Raw genomic sequence first — 26,915 nt, 5'->3', positions numbered from 1 at the left:
CAAGGTAACGTCATAAAGAGAGCTGTTTGCTCTCAGACATGCATAAAGGAAGACCATTTGGAATGCTATGTTGAAGGTTTGCTTGACGTTAGTGTGATCCAGCTTAGAGTATTTTGTGCAATTCAGATCATTTATCTACACCAAAGATATCATTAAGTTTGAAAGATTAAGTGAAAATTTATAATGAACTTCCGCGGAGCTGAGGGCCTGAGAGAGCTGGAAAGATTCAATGGGTCTTCTCTCACACAAACTGAGGCTCTCTGCCCTCAAGCTGGGCCAGACTAAAACAAGAGGTCATATTTTATGTGTGAAAGTGGACCACGAGATGGAACTTCTTTACTCAAGGGCGGCGTGAGAGTGGGAAGAGTAACCGGAGGAAGTGGTGAATGCAGGCTCAATCTCAGCATTTCCGAGACATTTGGACGGCTGCATTGATGGATGGGGTATGAATGGCTGTGGTCCTAATGCAGGCCGTTGTGACTAGGTCAGACCACAGGTCGGCAAAGATTAAAAGAACCAGGGGTCTGTTTACGTCCGATAACTCTACATCCTATCCCTAAGAATCCTCTTTAACAATTTTTTTTATCGTCGGTGCGTCTTAGCATTCTACATTTTTTCAGGATTATCCACCCCTTTTCATGAACGATAACATACAATTTATCACCGCTTTTATGGTATCTTGCTTACGTCTAGGGAAGACGCAAATATTTTGGTCAAGTCCCCATAATCTAATGTCTTGACTCACCCAATAATCTGCAGTATATACCGCCTGCCGTGGAAAATTATCCACCTTATGCCTCTTTAAGAGACCAGACGCTACCTCCTTAGTCACTCTGTATTATACAAATTTAAATAAATTTCAACAAATGCACGTGAAGGGAATTCCTTGCCACAGTTAGTAGTGGAGGTCAAGTTTTTCTGTAAACTTAAGGCGGATATTTACAGAGAGAATGCCGGAGATTGGGCCTGAGAGGGAAAATGGATCAGTCGTAACCTATTTGCGGGAAAGCCTTGGTGGGCCCAATGGCCTAATTTTGCTCCAGTGTGTTTATTTTTTGTCTCATGGTCGAATCTGATTAAATTAAAGAAATAGGCGAAATATAGCATAAACATTTTGTTTTGTTAAGAATGAGAAGGCAAGTGTTAAGTACTAAAATAGCTGCTGCTGATTTAGAGACAGGAGCCGATAGTTGCTCTGATCGGACTTGAAAGCAAGTGAAAGAGTTAAAAGGACGAGTAAAGTTTTACGGACAGAAAAAAAAACGCGAAACGTTCGAAAAACTACTACGGAATTTGCAGTCCATATTAAGCAGTTTTGCGAGACAGCGACACCATCCGAGGTCCAGGGAATTACAGCCGACTTCCAACAGACTTCTGATTCAGCGACAGCATCCGAAGGCCAGGGAACTGCAGGCAACATAAGACAGTCCTCCGAGACCGCGACACCATCGTATCCCAGATAACTACAGTCGACATCAATCAGTACACCGCAGCAATACTCCGAACGGAGCCTCTCAGCAGCTTCTAAAGAAAAGATTATATTCAAGAGTAAAAGAGTCGACGTATCAGGCAAAGAACTCTTGATCAGGATGGAACAGAACATAAGACAGTGTAGGTTGTTGTGATGGTTAAAAATGGGAGCGGGACGGGGTTATGTAAAGAGCTGCGATTTTGAATCATGAAAGAAATTAATTACCAGAGAAGGTAATATGACAGGATAGGGTAGACAAGAATAAAAGTAAGTGAAAGGCCAAAGTAACAGAAGGAGGAGTTCAAATTTAAACAGAAATCAAAATTCTTCTGGAACACATATTTGTTCATCCAGTTGTAGCGCAGTATAGGACTGATTGGTCCTTCAATCCCCGCCGTCCAGCAAATACACAGCTTAATCGTAGCCTAATCACGGACAATTTACCATAACCAATTACTTTTAAAAACAACACATTGAATTATGTAAATTGGAAATAATGCAGGATCAAACAAAACATTGGAATTAGTACACAAATAATAAAATATTACAGATGCAACAGCAAATACTGGCAATGAAATGGCAGATAAAGCTTAACCTGGTCAAATACCAAACGTTGCACCTTAACAGATCAAGTTGAAAAATTTGATGACACAAAGGTTGGAGGTGTTGCGGATAGTGTGAAGGGCTCTCAGGGGTTACGGCGGGACACTGATAGGATGTAAGACGGAGAAATGGCAGATTTAGTTAAACCCAAATAAGTGTGAGGTGGTTCATTGTGGTAGGTCAGGTAGGATGGCAGAATACAGTATTAATGGTAGGACTCTTAGCAGTGTGGAGGATAGGAGAGAGCATATAGGACACTGAAAGTTGCTGCGCAGGGTGCCCCTGTTTTGAAGAAGGCATCCGGTGCATTGGACGCCATGAATTGTAGGATTGAGTTCAGGAGTCCAGAGGTAATATTGCAGCAATATTGGAACCCTGTCAGAACCCACCTGGAGTATTGCACTCAGTTCTGATCGCCTCACTACAGAGATGATGTGGAAACCATAGAAAAGGTGCAGAGGAGGTTTACAAGGATGTTTCCTGGTTTGGCTGGCATGCCCTATGAGAATAAGTTGAGTGAACTCGGTCATGACTCTGAATTTCCTTTACTCCACTGAAATACCGACACATCGGATTTCGGCTTCTCTTTCTGAAATTTCACAGTGAACTCAATCATGTTGGGATCACTGCCTCCTAAGGCTTCCTTCATTTCCATCTCTCTAATCACCTCTGGTTCATTACACAATACCCGATCCAGTACAGCCGATCCCCCAGTAGGCTCAACAATAAGCTGTTTTAAAAAGCCACCTCGTAGATATTCTCCAAATACTCTCTCTCGAGATCCAGTGCTGTGCTGATTTTCCCAATCCACTCGTATGTTAAAATCCCCTACAATGTTCATAACACTGCATTCTGACAAGCTTTTTCTATTTCCTGTTGTAATTTGTAGTCCACATCACTGCAGGTTTAGAGCCCTGTAGATAACTGCCATCAGGGTCCTTTTACCCCTGCGATTTCTTAGCTCAACCCATAAAGATTTCAGAAATGTCACTCCACTCTTCAAGAAGGGAGAGAGGCAGAAGAAAGGAAACTATAGGCTACTTAGTCTGACAGTGGTTTGAAAGATGTTGGAGTCAGAGAAGGAGGATGAGAGGTGGCCTGATAGACTTGTATAAGGTAATGTGAGACATTGATCGTATGAACAGTCAGTGGCTTTTTCCCTGGGCTGAAATGGCTAACACAGGAGAGAACAATTTTAATGTGCTTCGCAGAAGGTACAGAGGAGATGCCAGAAATAAGTGGATGCAGTTATGATAGGATCGTTTCAGAGAATTTTGGATGGGTATAAGGAGTTTAGAAAAATAGAGAGATATGTGTAATCCAATGTAAAGTCTAAGGTAAGTACATTTTCGGCACAGATTTGTGGGTAGAAAACCTGTACTGTGCGGTGAACTATCTATGTTTCTATGTACAACGGTGGGAAGACCCGTAGGATGGGAAAGAATTGCTATGCAAAGCAAATTGGGGCTGAAGATGTGATAGAGGCTGAATGCAATAATAGTCTGAGTAGATATATACACGATGTGGATCTGCCGAATACCAGAGGGTGTAGTACACACGATAGCGGCAATAAGTTCAATCCAGATTTTCGTTTGCAAGTTTTTTTTTCAGGTGTTGCTGGAGGAATATCGTTATGTTAGCGGCTCTTAGAGAGACACAAACTGCAAATGTGCAGGAAAAGGAAAGATATGAACACAGTATTGTAGAAAGGTATTTTGTTCTTTAAGTATGTGATTTCCAATTTAAATTAATTCATACTGTATTTTCCACTTATGTTCTATTGATTAGGGCTTTGGCGGCAACTCAGTGCATTATGGCATCAGCACCCCCCCCCCCCCCCCCGCCCACTATGGAGTCTGTCTAGACCTTGCACTGCCTTATTGAAGCAATGATATAATCAACAAACACATCCCAGACCTTCAGTCTTCTCCCGATTCCTCGGGGCAGAAGATTGATCCGCCAGAAAGCAGAACCACCATATTCAAGGACACCCTCAGTTTCTCTGTCTTCAGCTCATTGAAGGGTCGCCCGCAACGATCAGATGCTCTCTGGTAGTACGAAACCTGTGGTTAAGAAGTCATGCGGTGCATTGGCTTTCATCAATCGTGGGAATGTCTTCAGGAGCCGAGAGGTAATGTTGCAACCATGTCGGACCCTGGTCAGACCCCACTTGGAGGATTGTACTCAGTTCTGGATGCCTCACTACAGGAAGGATGTGGAAGCCATTGAACGGTGTAGAGGAGATTGGCAAGGATGTTGCCTGGATTGGGGAGCATGCCTTATGAGAATAGGTTGAGTGAACTCTGCCTTTTTTCCTTAGGGCGAAGGAGCAGAGGTGACCTGATAGAGGTGTACAAGGTGATTAGAGGAATTGATTGTGTGGATAGTCAGACCCTTTTTCCTAGGGCTGAAGTCGTTAACACAAGAGGACAAGAGGACGAGGTGCTGGGGAGGGAGTACAGAGGAGATGTCAGAGGTAAGTTGGAGGTGTTGTGGATTGTGGAGAGCTGTCAGAGGCTACAGCGGGAAATTGGTAGGATGTAGGACTGGGGTAGGAAACCGGAGTGCCAAAACAGCTTGTTGAGGAGACAGGTGTTGGCAAGTCCTCAGGTGAAGTTAAGAATGGAAAGGTTGACGATGGTGCGACAAAAGCAAAAACGGTGAATACAGGAGTGAAAGTGTTGAAGTTGAATGCGCAGTGGAAAGCGGAATAAGGTGGATGAACTTGCAGCACAGTTACACTTTGCTATATATGATGTTGTAGGCAACACTGAATCGTGGCTGAAAGAAGATTAAGCTGGGAGATTAATGTCCAAATACACTTTGTATGGAAAGAATAGGCAGAAGGGCAGAGGGCGTGGCGTTGCTGTGTTGCTAAAAAAATGAAATCAAATCTTTAGAAAGAGTGACATAGGGTTAGATAATGTTGAACTACTGTGGATAGGCAGAAAGAACTGCAATGGTAAAAAGAAAATACAGAACATCGTATGCAGACACCCAAACATTAGCTAAGATTACATCAGGAGATAAAAAATGCAAGCTGCAAGGACAATGTTTCAATTGTCATGGAAGACTCCAATATGCAGGTAGATTGGGAAAATCAGGTTTCTGCTTGATTACTGTAGCCTTTATTTATAGAGTGCCTACGAGATGGATTTTGAGAGCAGCTCGTCGTTGAGTCCACTGGAGGATCGGCTATTCTGGACTGGGTCATGCACAAAGAACAAAAACTGTTAAGGGAGCATCGGCTATAAGTACCCTTCGGGGAAAGTGATCAAAATATGTCCGAATGTCCCCCTGAAATTTGAAGGGAGCTATAGTCAGATGTGTCGGTATTATAGCGGAGTAACGAGGCAGGAGTGAGGAGTTGGCCTCAAGCAATGGCAGGGATGACAGCTGAACTGAAACAGCTGCAATATCTGGAAGCCAAGTGAAGGACGCAGGATATATACATCCCAAAGAGGAAGATATATTCTGAAGAAACGATGACACTTAGGGAAAAGTGTCTGACTATCCACACAACGCTAACAAGTGATGTCAAAACCAACATAAAAAGAAATAGAAAAGGCGCATAGTTCAGCAAGATTAGTGGGAAATTGGAGGATTGTTAAGTAAAAAAAAACAGCACACAACTAATAAGAAGTCTTCATTTAGGTACAAATAATGTATGATAGTAAGCTGGCTAATAATATCAACGAGGATACCAAAAGCTTCTTCAGATTAGTAAGGTGAAATAAAGATGCGAGAGTGGATATCGGCCCGTTAAAAACGTTGCAGCTGATGTAGCAATGTGGGACCATGAAATACCGGACGATCGAATTAAGTATTTTACAACATTTTCACTGTGTAAGGCACTGGCAGTGTGTTGGAAGTTCCAGCTGGCAAGTGGATTGAAGTGTGTGAACTCTCCATGACTGGAGAGAAGGTAATGGGGTAACTGATAAGTCATCTTGGCCAGATGGTATACACCCAAGTGTTCAGACCGTGTTTGCCGAAGAGATTGTGGAGGGATTAGTGATGGTCTTTCAAGAAACACTAGTTTCTGGAATGGTTCCGGAAGACCGGAAAATTACAAATATTACTCGACTCCTCAAGAAGGGAGAGACGCAGAAGAAAGAATATCTAGGTCAGTTAGTCTGATCGCAGTGGATGAGAGGATGTTGGAGTCTATTATTAAGGATGAAGTCTCAGGATACTTGTAGACTCATAATAAAATAGTCCGCAGACAGCAAGATTTCGCCAAGGGAATATCTTGCCGGAGAAGTCTGTTGGAATTCTTTGAAGAGGTAACAAGCCAGATCGAGAAAGCAGAATTGTTTCATGTTGTGTACTTCGATTTTCGGAAAGGTATTTGACAAAGGGCCACACATGAGTCTGCTTGACAAGCTAAGCGCCCATAGTATTGCAGGAAATGTTCTAGCATGGGTAAAACAGAGGCTGTTTGGCAGCGGATAAAGTGTGGGAATAAGGAGAGCCTACCCTAGCTGGTTGCCAGTGACTAGTCGTGTTCCACAGTAGTGTATGTTGGGACCGATTCCTTTTACGTTATCTGTCAATGACTTTGATGATGGAATTGACGGTTTTGTTGGACTGTTGGCAAAATCTTCCAACTTCCGTCGCTCTGCCTAAAATCTGACCACTCTGTAGATACCCGTCTTATCCTGATTTCCGTTCAGGTATGATTGAGCAACATAGATACTCCCGTAGTATCCATGGCTAGCCCGGCCATGGATCATAAACCGCTTGGAAGACAACTGATTATTACTTTGCTTTATATCTTAATGCAATGGTTTTATAAACTGGGAAGACACAACAGTCTCAACTCAGCCTTTTCTAACTTAAGGCAAATCCTGCGAGATGTTATAGTCCATGATTAATATTATAAATCCACCTGTATTTTACCGCCCTCTTTACCTTTAATGAAATATCAGGAATTTGGAATATTAAGCAATTTGTTCTTTCCCACTCTAAAACCTGTCTCCATAATGAATAAAATTTCAGATTGCATGCATTTTTCCATTGCCAAATTTCACCATACTTACTTATCAGAACAAACAAAATGCAGTCCATCAAAAGTATTAGATTGTTCATTGTGTGTCCTAGTGGTAATGTGATCTACCTGTCCGCTGAAAGCGTTGTACAAAGTTTCAGGAAGGCGTCAAACCAGCAGTTTTACTGTGGAGCAGAACATGTTGTAAGCTTAAGTTTTAAAAGTGCAACCTAAAAAGTGTAGGAGAACTGAAGCGAGTCTTCAATATTGTAGAAAATGCATATAAAAATAAACCGCTTGGAAGACAACTGATTATTATTTTGCTTTAAATCTTAATACAATGGTTTTATAAACTGGGAAGAGAGGTACTACAGCCAATTTAGAATCCGCGCTAAATTACGACAATCGCTTCGTTTAATAACGCCACGATATTAGGGAAGTCCTATGACACACCGTGTTAGTGTCAGAAGTGGGAGAAACATGTGAATGTGAAACAGAGAACTGCAGATGCACATTAGCAAATATCCCTAAGCTGTGTAGCCGCATCAGAATTCAATTCAAGATTCAATTTTTCCCCTACATAGGTCATAATTTGTGATACATCGGTGATGATTGATTGGAAATAAGTATTGTTGTTTAAATTTACAATAAACATCTGATGTACTGAGGGTGGCAAAGGGCAATGCATTGATGAATGAACAGCTGTGAAGAGAGTCTTCTGAGGAAAATCTGAGGCAAATACCAAATCTCTAACTGTAGGCAATTCTCAGAAGAAACCGGGATAATTGAGACAATTGGCCCTTCCTCCAAGGGTGAACTTGAGTGAACCAAGTTCCAGATTTTAGATCCACGTTCCCTCTAGCACCGTCCACTTAGGGCGAATAGATATTTCAATCCATTTCTGAGCTCCTCACTAAATTTTCATTGTGTAAATGTATAGATGCACGTTTTGGTGCAGGTACAAAGGAATTTCATCATGAATCCAACTCTCTGCAGGATATATGCCCGGGTATTCAAATATTTGTCTGTGTAAGAATGATTCTGCGCTTGCCAGTTCATGGAATGTACGACATGGGAAAAGCAGAGGATTATGAAATTCGCTGACAGAGCCAACAACAGAATCATGGACTGTCGTCGGTTCTTCAATTCTGGATCCTTTTTATTGGCGCTACTTTGCCGGATGAATCGACGGACTCTATTTGCCAAAACAATATGTCTGACCGTTAAAACGTTAAGCAGTTGAATTAAACTAATCGGTAATAGAGGTGGTAAGATGCTATTAAATAACTCGTAGTCTTTCCACGTTGGTGACTTTAAATATCCTGACGTGAAGACGCCGCGCCATGGGACGTTGTTTATTATGACCTCTGGCTTCACTGTAAAGTAAAACGGGACACACCTCGCACAGCTCACTGCAACAACAATCGCTAAAACCGCAGTCGCTGTTCTCTCCGTGCAGTATCGTTTACACAGCTTTTGACAACAAATTGCAACAAAACGATCGAAAGTGAATCCGACAGTACACCAAATGGAACTCTCCGTGATGGCAACACTGAGTACAAGTATCAGAGCGCAAATAGGATGAACAAACAAGAAATCAGCGTAGTTATAAATTACATTGCACTGTAGCATGATATCAGCGACGAACAGATCGGCCATTGCCATTCCCACCAAGTAACGTGTGACGCATTTCGAGGGTCCACACTTTCCTCGAGAAAGGCTCACAATCGCCAGTATATTAACTGTAACGAAAAGAAGGAAAACGCAATCTGTTAGCGGAAAGTTGTTGATTAATTGTTCTATATCGTTGTAAATTACTGAATGTTTCGAGCTCTGCTGCTCCTGTACTCGATCGCGTCGGCTGGCTCAGAAATTGGAAACTCAGTCTGCCAGAGCTCCGCCGCTCCATAGCGGTAGATCCGCTTTTCACGAGTTTGTAAAATAAACAAAAAATGCATGAATCCCAAAAATATGTATACACCCATCAGTGCAGGGAGATCACATGTTAGGGACCAGAGCTACAGTTGAACAGTTAAACAGGCACAGACCTATAAAGAACACACACATAGAAGCCAGCTCCAGTAACATACCAAGAACACCAACCAGTGCAATTACGGGATAGTAAATGCTCACTATGTAGTAAATAACAGGATATCCCATTTTCCAGGTGGAGAAGCTAACACGTGCACATAATTTGCCAAGCAGCCCTTTGTGTTGTTGAATCGTTATTTATGCAGTAAAGGAGAATGTTGCTGAGATCATGAGTGTGACGAAGTTTTCAACAATATCAGCTAAACGTCAATTAACAAATACTCTAGTTTATTTTTGCACATTGTGTCATTTTGCAGTGACATTTGGTCCTTCTTGGATATTGCAAACAATTTTGGTTATATTGCTTGTTCAACATTTGAAAAGTGTTGTTATGAGAAATAGTTCTGCGTAAGTATTTTAGATTCTTCGACTGAATATGTTACCCGAATTCCAAAAGCGCGTCGCCATGGACACAATAGGAGCAAACAAAGTGGATTATACTTATACGAACGGACATGATACTTACAAAGTCTTTACAATCCCTGATTCTGGTCTCTATCAGTACGTCTTCACAAAGTTAATTCTACCTTTCCAAACCCTGCTGAAGATGGAGAAAGCAGTATTCTGTACTGTTTAATGAGACACAAAGAATGTGACAATCTCTGTGCTTCGAGAATATTTTGAACAGACTACTTGCCAGATGTGCAAGTGGCTGACACAAACCAAGAAGACGCTGACCTCAAAGATTATACCTCATCTGTCACCGGCTATATCAGTACGTGTGCAGTCGAATAAGTGCAAAATGCTGCTACCTCAATAAATATGATCTGACAGACCAACGGGATGGCCTGGCTGAAAAATGGAGAGGGCTCTCTAGTAAAATCTAGTCGTCGCCTCACTGCAGGAAGCCATAGAAAGGGTGCATAGGAGAGTTGCAAGGATGTTGCCTGGATTGGGGAGCATCCCTTATGAAAACAGGTTGAGTGAACTCGGACTTTTCTTCTTGGAGCGACAGACGATGAGAGGCGTACAAAACTTCAAATGTGCGATCACATAAGATGTATACGATGGCGACAGGCATTGATAGTGTTGATAGTCAGAGGCTTTTTCCCAGGGCAGAAATCGCTGCAACAAGAAGACACGGGTTCAATATGCTCGTGAGTAGATACAGAGGAGCGGTCAGGGCTAATTTTTATTTACGCAGAGCGGTGAGTGCGTGGAATGGGCTGCCGGCAACGGTGGTGGAAGCAGATACGATAGCGTAATTTAACGGAATTTTAGATAGCAGCTTAGAAAAATCTAGGGCTATATGTAAGCCTAGTAATTTCTAAGGTAGGGACATGTTCGACAGAACATTGTGGGCCGAAGGGTCTGTATTGTGCTGGAGGTTTTCTATGTTTCTATGTCAGTTCAGCATTCAACACTGTTCTTCCACTGATGTTCTAAACTTATTTCGTTACTAATATTTGTAATAGTATGTCGATCTAAAACACTGAAAACGGAAGACGTGTTCACTCACAACATGTAAGCATATCACTAAAATCAGCAACAATCTGTCAATTACATGGAGTTGCAGCGTTTATACGTCTGGAAACAGTTCCAAATCCATTAGTTGTTGAGGCTCCTCCAGTCGAAAGAAAGAAGTCGAAGCTGTTCGTGGAATCTGCCGATCCTCGTGACTTAATCCTTATTAATTAATTCAAAAAAATTACATTTAATTCACATGGAGGATTCATCTAGCTGGATAATTAACCCGTGACTGGGACGGTGAAACACAGGGGAGGCAGTAACAATCTCTTCTCCACTTCTCAACTCAAAACTTGAAGCATATAATTCACTTTGTAGAAAAAGTTAGTGTCCCACGGTGAACAGAAATTCCACTTGCATCCATGTGCACTAAGATGTCGCTTAGTTCTCACCTTCCGAAGAACCTGCTCGTAAAGCACATATAAAACGAAGCGTTCCTTCTGTTACTGTCAGAATTATGATTCACACTATACGCTGCATACTCTTGCTGAAATATTTAAATAAATAAATTACACACAGACACACACACACACACACACACACACACACACACACACGCACAAGCGCGCGCGCGCATATGCACACTTACATATACATACCGTGTGTACTTACATACAGTAGTATGCAAAGGTTTGGGCACCCCTGGTCAAAATTTCTGTTACACTGAATGGTTATGTAAGTAGAAGATGAACCGAACACTAAAACTCATAAAGTTAAAGATGAAACATTCTTTTCAGCATTTTAAGCAAAATTAGTTTATTATTTTTGTTTTGTACAAATTTCGAGTGAAAAACGGAAAGGAACACCATGTAAAATGTTTGGGCACCCCAACAGATTTGAGCTCAGAGATAACTTTTAACAAGGTCAGAGTCTTGTTCACAGGCATCGTTAGGAAAGTCCAGGTATTGCAAATTTCAAAGCTTTATAAATACCCTGTCTCCACAAACCTTGTCCCAACAATCAGCAATCATGCGCACCTCTAAGCAGCTGCCTGGCAGTCTGAAAGTTAAAATACCTGTTGCCCACAAAGCAGGAAAAGGCTATGAGAAGATAACAAAGCTTTTTCAGATACCCTTTTACTCTGTTCGTAATGTAATTAAGAAATAGCACTTAACAGGAACGGTGGAGATCACGTTGAGGTCTAGAACACCAAGGAAACCTACCGAGGGAACTGCTCGTAGGATTGCTAGAAAGGCAAATAAAAACCCCGGTTTGACTGCAAAAGACCTTCAGGAAGATTTAATAGACTCTGGAGTGGTGGTGTACTGTTCTACCTTTTAGTGACATCTGGAACAGTCATCAGAAGAAAGCCGTTCCCGCGCCCTCACCACAAAATTCCGAGAAAGAAGTTTGCAAATAAACATCGAAACAAGCCAGATACATTTAGGAAACAAATCCTGTAGATTGATGAAGTTAGACTGATGGTTGGTGAAGTTAAAATAGAACTTTTTGGCCGCAATAAGCAAAACTATGTCTGGAGAGAAAAAAAGTGCAGAATTTCATGAAAAGAACAGCTCTCCAGCTATTAATAGGGGAGTGGATTTGTGTTGCAGCCAGTGGCACAGGGAACATTATATTGGTAGAAGGAAGAATGAATACAATTAAATACCAGCAAATTCTGGAAGCAAACATCACACTGTCTGTAAAAAAGCTGAAGATGAAAAGAGGATGTCTTCTACAACAGCATAATGATCCTAAACACACCTCAAGATCCACAATGGACTACCTCAAGAGGAGCAAGCTGAACGTTTTGCCATGGCCCTCACAGTTCCCCGACCTAAACATCATCGAAAATCTGTGGATAGAACACAAAAGAGCAGAGTATGCAAGACGGCCCAAGAATCCACAGAACTAGAAGCTATTTGCAAAGACGAATGGGCGAAACCCCCCCAAGCAAGAAGGGAAAGTATCTTGGCTGGCTGAAGTAGCGTTTACAAGCTGTGATACCGGCCACATGGGGTGTTACTGAGTACTGACCATGCAGGGTGCCCAAACCTTTGCTTCGGTACCTTTTCCTTTTTTGTTATTTTCAAACTGTAAAAGATGGAAATTGAAAAAGCAATCTTTATTATAATATTAAAGAAAAACTTCATCTATAAACTCATGCCTTTTGGAAATCAGGTCATCTTTTACTAGCTTAGCTATTCACAGCAAAAGAAATTTTGACCAGGGGTGCCCAAACTTTTACACACCGCTGTGTGTAATTACATCACAAAATATATAGTGGGATTTAAAAGCGAAAATTTGTAGAGCGATCGCAGACTAAGGCAAGAGTAATCAGGTTTCATCATATCAACTAGGACTGCCCCACCGTGAAAGTTTTGGATTGAATATAATTCATCAAATCAGTTTACAAATGTTTCCTTAATCAATCTATCCACTGTATGTCCCACATATAGACAATGTCCCCGATTAGGCAAGATTACTGATTAAACGACAGAAGAACGTGTCGGGGATCACGTTACATCTAGTGATGTTAGCTCCATTAGTATCAGGACATTTAGGGAGAAGGATACTGCAAGGTCTTCTCTTCGGATTGAGATACTAAATTGCAGAAAAAAACCTATATTGATGCCGTCAGAAACAATCAAGCAAATGTGGGTTGGGATAGTTTGGTTACAGCAAAGGGGAGCAACGTAGGTGGCAGAGTTGCAGAACTGAAATTGTGAGTGTTCTGTTTTTGGGTATGTTCCTGTCAGATAAACCGACAAGGGTACCAGGTTTAAGAAACAGGCACACAGTGGTGGAGGAACTCAGCAGGGCAGGCACCTTCCAAGGAAAAGAGTAAACAGTCAATGATCCCGGCCTCAGTTCATTCAACAGGACTGGAAAAAATAAATAAAAGGGAAAGTAAATAATGTTGTGTCAGGGGAAGAAGTACTTCAAAATTGTAGCTGATCGGGAAAACCAGTAAAGGTTCAACGGTGGTAAAATTCTGGGAAGCTTAATGGTGAACCAGATAAAGGCCTGAAGAAGGATCGAATCTGATATGAGAGATTAGATGACAATGTAAGAAAGGGAAGTGGGATGAGAACCAGGAGGAGGTGATGGTCAAATAAGGAAATAATGTAGGGGATGCAAACCGGAATGGTTGAATGGTGAAGGGAGGCGTGTGATGGCAGGAGGTTAAAGTAAGTTGCGAAATCGCAGTTCGTGCCATCATGTTGGAGGCCAGGCAGACGCAAGATAAGATGTTGCTCCTGCAACCTGAGAATGGCTTCATCACGGCAATGAAGGAGGCTATGGAGGAGGCTACGGAGGAGACAGGTGGAGGAGAGGAACAGTTTGGGTCCGGTGTCACGAAAGAGGGAGAGATATTTAAGCATCTCTTGATGGAGAATGGAGGTGTTCTGGAATTGAATGGTCATGGTGAATATTAGACGGTCAGGGCCAGGAAACCCGAAACCAATGAAAAAATACAGAGCGCGTGGAGTGTCACTGATGTAAGTAGGAAGGTGCTGAGTCAGGAGCGATAAAATAGTGTAGAGGTGTGAAGATGTAATTTCAGTGAGGAGGCAACAAGCAGAATTAATGTTTCTACCTGGACCAGCAGGTTTATGAATCTTGATCAGTTCAGTTCAGTTTCAGTTTATTGTCATTCAGAAACCTCAAATGCAATGCAGTTAAAAAATGAGAATTCTCCAGAATGATATCACGGAAACACAGGACAAAACAGACTAAACAAGAAAATCCACATAACGTTTGGTAATCCACAGTCCACAGTTCGGAGAGTACTTCTGCGTATTAATATTGCGCTACCATCTTAGCACGTTCCCAGAAAAGAGCTCCAAAGCAATCAGACAAAACAAGACTACCCAGACACATCAAGTCAAGAGACCAGCTCTACCACCCAACAAATCAAAAACTAAAGCTACAAGACCTACACAAAACCGTATAGTTAAATATAGTTATAGTTAACATATAGTCACAACAGTTCAATAGACAACAGACAATAGGTGCCGAAGTAGGCCATTGGACCCTTCTAGCAGGTACCGGTATTCACTGTGATCATGGCTGATGACACACAATCAGTACACCGTCCCTGCCCTCTCCCCATATCCCTTGACCCCGCTATCTATAAGAGCTCTATCTAACTCTCTCTTGAATGCATCCAGAGACTTGGCCTCCACTGCTTTCTGAGGCAGAGCATTACACATTTCCATCACTCTGTGGATGAAAAAGTTTTTTTTCCGCATCTCTGTTCTAAATACCATGCCCATTATTCTTAAACTGTGGCCTCTAGTTCTGTACTCACCAATCAGCGGGAACATGCTTCCTTCCTCCAGTGTATCCAATCCCTTAATAATCTCATATGTTTCAATCTAATCCGCTCTCATCCTTCTAAATTCCAGTGCAGACAATACTAGCATTGATAAAAGACTAACTGACAAAAAACCACATAGTTATAACATATACTCACACCAGTGTAAAGCAATACTGTAATTTGATAAAGAGCACAATATGGGCACGGTAAAACAAAGTCTTAAAGTTGCCGATATCCCATCTTCTCACGCAGACTGTAGAAGGAAGAAAAACTCTTCCTGCCATAAACCTCCGACGCTACAAACTCGCCGATGCAGCACCGTGGAAGCACCCGACCACAGCCAACTCTGAGTCCGTCCGAAAACTTCGAGCCTTCGACCAGCCCTCCGACAGCGAGCACCGAGAACCATCTCTGCAGAGCGCCGCGGCCGACAAGCAACAGGCAAAGCCGACGATTCGGGCCCTTCCTCTCCAGAGATTTTTCGAATGCACAGCAGCAGCGGCAGCGAAACAGGCATTTCAGAAGTTTCACCAGATGTTCCTTTGTGCTTCTCACGTCGGTCTCCATCAAATCAGGATTGTGCACGGCATCCTACTTGACAGATAACAGATATTCATTCCGGAGTGGCCGCTGCGAAATACCGGATGAAAGGCAGATCCCTTCAGTTAATAAAGTCTGTGATAGTACTGAAGAAAATGGGCTGGTAGTTTTTTTGTGGGATTCGGTTAAATAAATAAATAAGATTTATAAGATAAATAAGAGGGATCTGAGGTTTGTCTCTGGGCCTCAGCAAGATAGAGCTCAGTACTCCTGTCTACGAAAGCATCCACCTTGTCTGTGGGTTTGATGGTGACTTTGGGTTTCATGCAGAGAGAGTGAAGGGCAGTGCATTCCGAATCAGTGAGTTTGGAAGTTGAGAGAGGAGTAGTAATGTCCAGACGGTCGGTATCTCGTTGGCAGTCAACAGTGAAAAGTCTGAAATCAGGTAGAAGTCCAGCGGGGGTTGTCCAGGAGAAGGAGGAGGGTTGGAGACGGGGTAAGGAGTTATTGGTACTGAATGTAGAGTGAAATCGTAGGGAACCTTATTTTTCAAAAGACATTGAGACCCTATAAGGAGGAAGAAACAGATGTCCACTAGAAATTTGCAGAAAGGATGTACTTGAAAAAAGTATAGCGAAAGCGAGCGATCACTTAAGAGGGAAACCACTAGAGCGAAAAAAAGACAAGACGTTGGCCCACCAGAATGGGTGAAGCGGAATCCCACGGGCTTCTACAGATAGACTAAAGGCAAGGAAGATAGGCGGACAACTGGAAGATCATATTGGGGCGAATAGAGATGGCGGTGATCTAAAATAGATTTTCTGAATGTGTATTTACAAGGGAGACGGAAACACAGACTGTAGAAGTGAGACAATCCTCGGAAACACCGAAGTTGATTCTGTGTAACATTGGTAGATTGTCTCGGACTGCAATTGCTATACTTGCGATTGCAATACTTTGTTTGTCAGTAATAGTGTAAGTTGCCGCAGGTCTGTTACCCCTGTCTGGTGGTTGGCCAGTCCATATGGGATCAGTGTAGCCTCAGCTGAAGCGTGAACCAGGCTTACAATCCCGGCTTGCCTGTTGGTGCAGAAATGGAGTGCGACGCGGAAGCGCTAAAGCGTGACTGTGCTCGGTTGAGCCCTGGTTTTGCTCGTCAGTGCTGCTTTCCCGTTTTCCAGCATTCGAATGACGGGCCGTATCACATTGGTCTATTCACTGCTACGAGACTGCACCATCGACTGTTTGACATTGTCGCTCAGCGTCTTCAACTACATATGCTCCTTTTTTTCTAGTGAATATGCGTCATTGTTCGATGTTTTGAATTATGTTATGAAACAGTTTTGAATCTTTGCTTGCTGTTTGAATATATTTCACCATGGCCCCACAGAAACATTGCCTGGTTGAGCTATTTCTTTGCATGGGTTGATTTCATTTTACTTGAATAGAATTGGCGGGGTTCAAACAAGGGTATTAATGCCCTGGAGGATTAGATGTTGCAAGTCATTCTCTATTTATACTATATATTTCATGTTGCATTAGGTTATAATCCCGAACCAAAACGTACAATAATATTGTGCGTTTCATGCCAAGATACAAATACTCATCTCTTGTGAGATACCTTGCATATAATATTTGAGTAAGGTAGCAGCTAAAAAAATCTGATTCAAAATATACAGATCTGGATATTGACAGAAAGTGATTATTAACAGTCAGTGGAAGAAAACAAAACACACACACATCAGCTCCTTGCGGTAGCCCAACGGCAGAGTCTGCGATAGCTAATTAAAATAATCTATATGCTAAGTGTTTTGTGTGGATCTCAGTCCAAGCACCTGCCAACCTCCTTGCAAAAACCCGGCCACTCAGATCTCCATTAAAATTATCCCTACTCGTCTTAACTTCATGCCCTTTCGTGCGCAACATTTCAACCTTGAGAAAAAACAATACTCTCTGTGTAAAATTTATAACTCATATAAATATATCTCCAAGTGGAAAAAAAAAAACAGCTTTCTACCTCTCGTTTCTGTGCAAGCGATCTCATTCAGGTAGCATCCTCAAAAGCTCTTCTGCACACTCTCGAAATCTCGGACATCCGTTTTATAATGGGGTGACCGGAAATGAATGTGACCACACTCGGGTTTAATAAAGTTTCATAATAACTTACAAAAAGTTGAACTCAGTGCCTAGACAAATAGAGAGAAGCATGTCATTTCCCTTCGTCGCCGCTCTGTAACTGCACAGCTGCTTTAAGGCAACTAATGGCATGGACCCCAAGATCGCTGTTAATCAACACTCTTCAGGATTTTAAGTACAACACCCAGGATGTGTGCCACACAACTGGCACGTGTGTTTAGAGACTGCTTCAATCTCTCCCTCTCCCAGTGGCGAATGCCCTCCAGCTTCAAAATATCCACCATTGTTCCTGTACCTAAGAAGAGAAAGGTAACATGTCTGAAAGACTGGCGTCATGTCGAACTCACGGCAATATGCTTTGAAATAGCTTTGCGAGGCTGGTCAAGGACCAAATCTGCAGAACGATACCAACCAGACTGGTCTTCCTACGATTAGCTTACCAACACAACCAAACGACAGACGATGCAATAGCTACAGCGCTACCCACCGTCCTTCCACATCTGGAGAAGAGGGATGCTCATGTGAAAATGCTATTCCTGGACTACAGTCAGCATTCAACACCATAATTCCCTCCACTCTCGACAAGACGTTCGGAGACGTCGGCCTTTACCCTGCCTTATGTAGCTGGATCCAGGACTTCCTGTCAGATCGCCGGCAGGTGGTAAGTGTACGCTCCCTTACCTTTTCCGCTCTCACCCTCAATACAGATGCCCATCCGTGCTATGTACTAAGTCCCCTCCTTTTCTCTCTCTATATCCAAAATTGTGCCGGCACCCATCCCTCCATTCTGTTAATTACATTTCATTAACGACTACACTGATTGGGCTGATCTCAAATAATAATGGAGCAGAACACAAAGAAGAAGTCATGGCCCTGCGACAAGAAAACAAACTCTCCCTAAACGTTGCGGAATCAAAGGAGCAGGTTGTGGATTACATGGGGAATAGAGACAGGCTAACCCCTATTGACATCAATGGATCTGTGCATGAGAAGGTGAACAGCTTTAGGTTCCTCGGCAGAATCATCAACGAGAATCTCATGTGGTCTGTACTAACCAGTTATGTGGTCAGAAAAGCACAATCGTGACTCTTTCACCTCAGACGATTGAAGAAGTTCGGTATGCGCTCTAAATTCGAAGATATTTCTATATGGACACAATTGAGAGCAGCCTGACTGACTGCATCACTGCATGATATGGATACAGTATTTCCCTCAGGACTCTGCAGAGAGTGTTTTGGGCAACCCAGCGCATTTGTCAATGTGGATTTCCCACTTTTCAGAACATGTACAATGACAGGTGTGCAAAAAGCGCCCGAGGAATCAGTGGAGACCCGTTTCAGCCCATCCACAAACTGACCCAGCTGCTACCATCCGGGAAACAGTACGACAGCATAAAAGACAGGACTAATAGGTTTCGGAAAAGCTTCTTCCACCAGGCCATCAGACTGCGTAATTCATGCTGACGCAGCAGTACTTCTATGATATATTGACTAAGCTGTTTTACATCATATTTATTATAAATTACTATAATTGCACATTGCACATTTGAACGGATACGTAACGTAAAGATTATTACTCCTCATGTACTTGAAGGATGTAAGTAAAAAAGCCAATTCAATTCTTGCCATAACAGTGTGCGAGCTCTATACATTTGTCCGACCAGGGTGCAAAACTTAAAATTTTACCGGATGAAACTCCATCTGCCATTTAGTCGCCTATAAAGTCCACTGTTTTCATTGCTATTCATCTACCGTACCCACTACACCACCAATTATGGCGGCATAATTACTGTCCCACACATCCGGATTTTATTAAGGATATTTGAATACATTACAAACCGCAATGGTGCACATACTTGCGGAACATCACTAATCACAGACATCCAGGTAGAGTAAGTCCCCCTGAGCACAAGTCACTCTGTCCTATAGCAAGCCACTATACACTCCGAATGTCACATTTTCCCTTGATCGAATGCACCTTTAACTTCTGGATGAGCCCTGCGTAAGAGACCTTGTACAAAAACTGAGTGCATTCCATGGAGCAACATCTCCAGCTGTACCTTCATCAATCATGGTCGTTTTTTCGCGGAAATCTGATAGACGTTCACTAGGCGCACCGCATAAAGCTCTGCAGGCTCTCTCTAATTAGGTCATAGTTTTGCAAGGGCTCATAAATCTCATCACAATTATTTTTTGGAAGATCTCTTACCGCTGAAATGATAGGAGAGTATGTGTAATATGTTGGGATCCCCTTAAAATGGAAGAAATTGCAGAGAATGATGTTTTGAATGATAATATCAATGCGATCATAGGTGAGGACATAAGGAACGCTTTACCTATTAATGCAGCGGGAGTTTGTTTGTTCCTAGATCCTGCCCAATGCTCTCGTAATTTGTGTTGCTCTAATTTAATACTCCATCATAATCTCTGTGCATTCTGTAGCTATCCTACAACTATTTGAACTTCAGGAACTCTGGCCACTATTCCCTAACTGCTCACCCATTGAACAGTCAGTCGCTGGACCAGCGTTATTCACTAATTCCATATCTAGTACAGAACCCGGCCTGGATGTGCTACAAGACACCTCCCCTGCTAAGACACAATCACTGAGAAAGTCCCAGTTTTAATTAGGAAAGCTGAAGGCCCCCATGTAAAAAACCCTATTGACTTTCCACTTCTCCTTCATCCGCCAGAACAACTTTTCCTTAATGGCACACTGGGTTATTGGGGGCTTGTGGTAAAATATGATCAGAGTGACAACACCATTCTTTGGATTATCAACGGAGACTTAGTGTCCCAGGCATCATTATGCCCTCTCTGTTGTAGGTATGTTATTGACCCTGATCAGTAGGGCATACAACCCCAGTAACCTCGCTCTGTAACATTTTAAGTTGATTATCTTGCGCATTAAGCACCCGTTCCTTTCCCTCTATCAATTAAGTCTAGGCGACGGTCACAAAATCATATTTCGATATCCTGATCCATTTTCCAATTTCCATTCTTTTCCCCATATTATTCCGAGCATTAAAATACAGACATTTAAATCTATCCATTCTATCGTACCAATTAGTATGTTCTAGCCCTTTTTACTTGCTCGGGTATCCATTTCCTTTTCAAATCTCCTGTTAGCATTGATAGTGGATTGGGATACGAGAAGTTTGTTCATGAGGCACCAACACTTCACTCGCTGTCGTCTACACACGTATTGATACAGCCGGCGACAAATGAGGCTTATCTGTCGACGTCTGTGTCTTCCCGGTTTGTGCCATCCGTTTGAACAAATAGTCAATTCAAAATGATACTGAATGATAGCGATTGCCCCATTAATCAACAACGATATCGTCCTATTGACGGTTTTCTCTATTTTCAGCAGGGTTTGGTATGGTTAAATTAACATTGTGAAGATGTGGTCAGAAAGGCCTGGATCAGGTACTGGAATAGCTTTGAATGCAGTAATTCCGTTTGAATGCACATGGTCGACTATGTCTGTTCCTACTGCGTCCATGGTGACGTGATTCTATTTAGAATTTGGGTGCAATATTCAGTATAAGTAACGAAAACCCTAACGCAGAAAACACTTTTCAAACCATTATCCAGGAGTCTCTTTAAAGGCCCTATCGTATCCTCCTGCACCACCGTCAACGATAGCCCATTCTACGCACTCATCACGCTCTACGTAAAAAAAGACAGTTACCCTGACATCTCCTCTGTACCTACTACCAAGCACCTTAGAATAGTGCCATCTCGTGTTAGCCATTTCAGCCCTGGGGAAAAGCCTCTGACTACCCACACGATCAATGCCTCTCATCATCTTATATACCTCTATCAGGTCACCCCCTCGTCCTCCGTTACTCCAAGGAGAAAAGGCCCATTTTACGCAGCCTATTCTCATGAGGCATGCACCCTAATCGAGGCAACATCCTTCTAAATCTCCTCTACACTCTTCCTATTGTTTCCATATCCACCCTGTAGTGAGGTGGCTATAATAGAGAACAGTACTCTAAGTGGGGTATGGTCAGTGTCCTATGCAGCTGTAACATCACCTCTCGGTAATTATACTTAGTCCCACGGTTGACGAATGTCAATACTCGTTATGTCTTCTTAACCACACAGTCAACCAGCACAGCAGTTTTGAGGCCCAATGGACTCGAACCTCAAGATACCTCTGATCCTCCAGGAGAATTACTACTAATACTATATTCTGCCATTGTATTTGAATTACCAAAATGAACCACCTCTCAGTTATTTGGGTTGAACCCCATCTGCCACATTTGTCGCAATTTAGTGCGGACCTAATATGCATTTTCCTTCGATTTATGCATTCCTTAACTTTTCTTGGCAGCCACTGATGCTTAATCTTGCCAGTTGAAAAATTTTCCTTCTGTACTGTGTATCTATCCTGCTTGTGAACTATTTCCAGAAACTTCAGCGACCTCTGTGCAAGCCTTCATCCTTGCCAGCATCGTCACACAATCGACCTGGGCAAGCTCCTATCTCATGCCTTGCAATTCCCTCAATTCCTTTGCAATAGTGATAAATGTGATCTATGCTTTTCCCACTCAATTTGCAGAATGAAATTAATCGTATTATGATCACTCTGTTCGAGGGGTTCAATAACATTAAGCTCCTTAATAAGGTCTGAGATATTACTTATATGTAATCTAGTGTAGACTTTCCCTCATCGCCGCCAGAATCCCCCTGCTATCCAGCTCGGTAAGCTCTTCGCTCATACCACTGTAATTCAGTTTATTCCATTGCGATGCTAATACATGTAACTTATGCAACTCCCTATTCAATTGCAGTATGAATTTAATTATATTGTAATCATTGTCTCCTCAGCTTTTCTTTACATTAAGCTTTCTAATAAAATTTGCGTTATTGCACAAAACCATATCTAGGATATCCTTTCAAGTGCAAGCTGCTCGAAACAGCCATCTCGTAGGCATTCAACAAATTCCCCCACTGGCAATAGAACAACACCTCATTTTCCAAATTCCCTTGCATTACAAAGTCCCCCATTACAATTTTGACAATATGTTTAATACTTGCCTTCTCCAGATACTTTTGTAATCTCAAACCACCATCTTGGCTGCTATTTGGAGGCCTACATATGAATCCTATAATGTTTTAACGCTTGCAGTTTCTCAACTATACGCAAAAAGATTCAACATTCTCTGATCCAATATCACGTCTCGCTAAGAAGTCATTCCATCTCTTTCCAACTGGCACTCAACCCACACCTGTGCATTTCTGTCTGTCCTTTCGATACAAAATATAACCCATGATGTTAAGGTCCCAGCTATGCTTTCCTTTAAGCCACAACTCAGGGATGCCCACTAGTCCATACCGAACAACCTCTATTTGCGCCTCGTGTCCGTCCACCTTTCTTCATGCATTTCAATACAGCACCATGCTGTATTAACTTAACTCTGCATTTGTACCCAGAGCAAGGAATTAATTCAATTAGTGGAACTAGTTGTGGAAAATATAAAGTTTAACTGTGGACTAGATAAGGATAAAATATTAAACAAAAATAGTGGAATAGAATTAATAACCTATTTAACAGAGCAACAGTACTCAATACCGTTGGATGAATATCGAAGTATATGGGACATAAACACTTTAATAAAATAGATAGAAGTCTGTAACAGTAATCCTTTTGAAATAAAAACTTCAATTCATAAGAAAATCTGCCACACAACACTCAATAGTAAACATTTAAGGAAGGCCATAGGTACATTCGCTACCAATATTAATATATGCTTCCGGCATTATACCTTTATTCGAAAGTCATCTGGGGAAAATTTGCACAGAAAAATTAGAACTGAAATTACTAAATTTAGAAAACACTATTTACACTTGAATGCATTTAGATTAACGCTACCTTGGACAGGTCAAGGAATATGAATAACAGACCAAATAATTACCTAAGTCAGACAGAACTTCTACTTGTATTGTATATTTTCGTCAATGAAAACATGATCCAGCAGCGTCCGTGAGAAGAAGACACCACGATCAAATACATTTTTTTAAGCGACGACTTTTGCAAAATTCAAAAGTGCAAATTGTGTTATCGTATTGGTTATCGTATTGGTTATCCACAGCAGAAATGGTGGCAGAACTGCCGACTCCCAGCACCCACCACAACCACCACCAGGAAGTCCGATCCGCAATTAGCCTGCAATATAAAACAGAACAACCTCCGTTACTGTAATATAACCAATGTCCAAATTATTGTTTAATTAAATTTGATGCGGTTTGTTCAGAAATAAAACAATCGGCGTGCATAATTTGTTCAAACAGTTCAATTTTTTGTCGCAAAACAGGAAGTTTAATTTTATTTTTTTCACAAGAAAGTATTGCATTGTCTGTAACATTCCCGAAGAGTTAAATTTTTTTTACTCAATCTCACAATGACAAAAAAAGATATCCACAACAATTGTTTGTTCAGTCATTTCCGAAGAATCTCAGGAGGATACTAATTGGCTTAACGAGCGTTCATTGCTTTGTGTGTCAACTCATTCAAATAGAGAAGCTGCGTCGTTGGAACACGGCAAACATCTGATCACAGTCACAGACAGAAAATGGGACATCCTGCAATTTTCTTCATTGTCCGTATTTACTATCCTGTACTTGCAGCTGTCGGTTTTCCCGGCAAAGTAACGAACCTGGTTGCTCTTTGCGTTGCTCGTCCCGTGTATTAAGTTTTCGACATCGATGCTCGTCGTATGTTTTGTCAGATACTCACTCGATTGTAATATTTCAGAACTGTGATTTGTGAAAAAAACTATGCTACTTATATAATCAGAATTGAATAATTTTCAATGCCTTTCCATTAAGTCTGATAAACGTCAGCAGATAATTGTAATTTTTATCCGAATACAGAGAACACTTGTTTGAGTAGAAAGCATAAAATCGATCAGATTTCAAAGTAGCGATATCTCCTGTTATAGGAAATCTGGTCCACTCGGTGCAGAGATGTTCGCGTTTTGGAATTTGAAACCTGCCCACTGATGATTATACTCTGATTTCGGGGAGTTCCAGAAAATTTATGCTCATTATATCATCAAGGTTAACTGAAGGGGCTGATAGAATGCAGCATCTCGATTCCTGGCACCGTATCAAAACTCTATAGCCATCTTTTCCAATCTCACTATAAATAGAGTTTATGTTTTATTCTCTCTCATTCCCTTCGGGAGACTATAACTGAACTGTGTTTACGCATGTATATGTTGTGTTCGGAGAAGAATAATGACCCTATGTCCATTATTTTGCATCATAACCTCAGGCAACTTGCAAAAGTACGCCGAATTACAAACTGGCATGATATTTTGCCAAAGATTGGCATTCCTGTCGGTTACGTAACAATTTTTTGGTGAAAGAACTATTAAGAATATTTCTCCTGTGGTCTGTTTTAACTTGAGAAGTACCACTTGTGATACAGTAACTTAATTGTTTCTAAATTTATAGTCAATATGCTTCTCTCTTTTAAAACTCCATAGTTCTGTCTCTCAATATTTATATGTTTCTAAAAACTAGTACAGGTTAGTGTTCTAATCAGTGTCTGCCGCCGTTTCCCTACCACTGACTCAGTGCATGCCAGGGAGAGATTTGTACCTTTGCGCCTACAGCATATAATTTGTCTCATTTCCTTCGTCACCCGTTCTTTGTGCTTTGTTTCCATTTTCCAGTTTTGTAATCTGAAAGATTATTGAGATTAACAACCTTTATGGTTGGGTGTTACTTTTAATTTCTAACTGATTTCTCATTGACATATCAATCCCATGAATGCTCTTCTGATCTTCTGATTTTCTTCTTCCTGCGCTTTCTGCTTCTCGCGTCCTGCGCGATGACCCCTTTCACTATTTACATTCTTCAGGATATAGCAATCAAAGAGCAACAACTTGCTTTAACAAGGATGATGTAACACGCTTTCCCCGAATATCCATGAAGTTCGGCTGACATGTCGCTTTCTTCCACATTCCCCTGATATCTCTCACGAGACGCTGCACCTTCCTGATGTTTTCTAGAAACAAGTATTAAATATATTTCTTGTAAATAAGACTCAACTGAGATAAGTTAATTTAAAGCAATAAAACAATCTCAGATAATATGAAATATATTAAAAAATAATTTACGTAACTTATAATTCATCAAATTCATTAAACTTTAGAATCTGCGCTGAACGGAGGGGCAATCAGAAATAAAAGTAGTCAGCTCCAGGCATGCGCCCAACCGGTCGATTATTTATTATTATACGTGATCAATTTCCGTCCATTGGAAAGTAACTTCATATTTTTATCATTTATTTCAGTTAAATTAACGGCGATGGTGATCCTTTTCCGCGGAAACTGTGGTCTCTCTAGATGCATCACTCGCTAACTTATGGCCATGGCGGCAGCAGATCTAATCGTCGTTTTCATCGCTGTCAAAGTGTTTCAAATTAATTTTATCTATTTGTTCGCAGATTTCCTGTTCATAACACCGGTCTGTTCTGTGATTCTTGTTCTGCGGCTCGCATTCGATCGCTATGTCGCCATCTGCTGGCAAAGCCTGCGGCAGCGATATTGCACCGAAAGAACAGCGACTGTGGTGGTGACGGCAGTGAGTGCAGGAAGCTGTGCGAGGGCTATTCCATTCTACTTTGCCTTGGACCCATGGCGATGACTTGCCGCTACTGAATATTTTACGTCACCTTTCTGGAGAGCCTACCAGGTACTTGACGGTATTGTGACTCGGGTCCTACCCATCTGCTTAATTCTGCTGCTTAATATATTAACTGTTCGAAGCATATTATCTGCTAATCGAGTTCGCCGGGATCTCCTCAAAAGTAATGTGAATAAGAAGGATCCAGAGGTGGAGAACAGGTGGAAGTCAATGATTTTGTTGTTCGATCTGTCAGCTAATTTCATTTTACTGAGGACACCCAATGCCATACACACAATGAAATGGCAGGCTGTAAATTATTCCTACACAGACAGATATTACATCTCACCGGGCTAAATCTCACAGCAGCTTGGGTATATGTTGGAGTTCCTCAGTACCTGCAACAACACGTGTATTTATGGCCTAACACAGAGGAAATTCAGGGAGGAGCTGAAAAATGGAGTTAAGTATGTGTTTACACTAAACGGGAGGTTCAGTAAATAAAATGTAAACACCAATCGTTTATGATTGAGACAATTCCTTCTTACTTGTAAGAAAGAAGGATGTTTCCAGAGTAATCTGTTTTAGTGAGAGTGATGGATTCCACTGTTCAGTACAGTTGGTGGCAGACCTTTCATTGCGATTCTCACTGCAGAATAGCAATTCATGATCATAAGTTCAGTGATCACTGAAGTAAGAGATCACGCA

This window comes from Hypanus sabinus, chromosome 18 (genome assembly GCF_030144855.1).
Source record: "Hypanus sabinus isolate sHypSab1 chromosome 18, sHypSab1.hap1, whole genome shotgun sequence".
NCBI classification, from domain to species: domain Eukaryota; kingdom Metazoa; phylum Chordata; class Chondrichthyes; order Myliobatiformes; family Dasyatidae; genus Hypanus; species Hypanus sabinus.
This window is presented reverse-complemented; position numbering follows the sequence as displayed.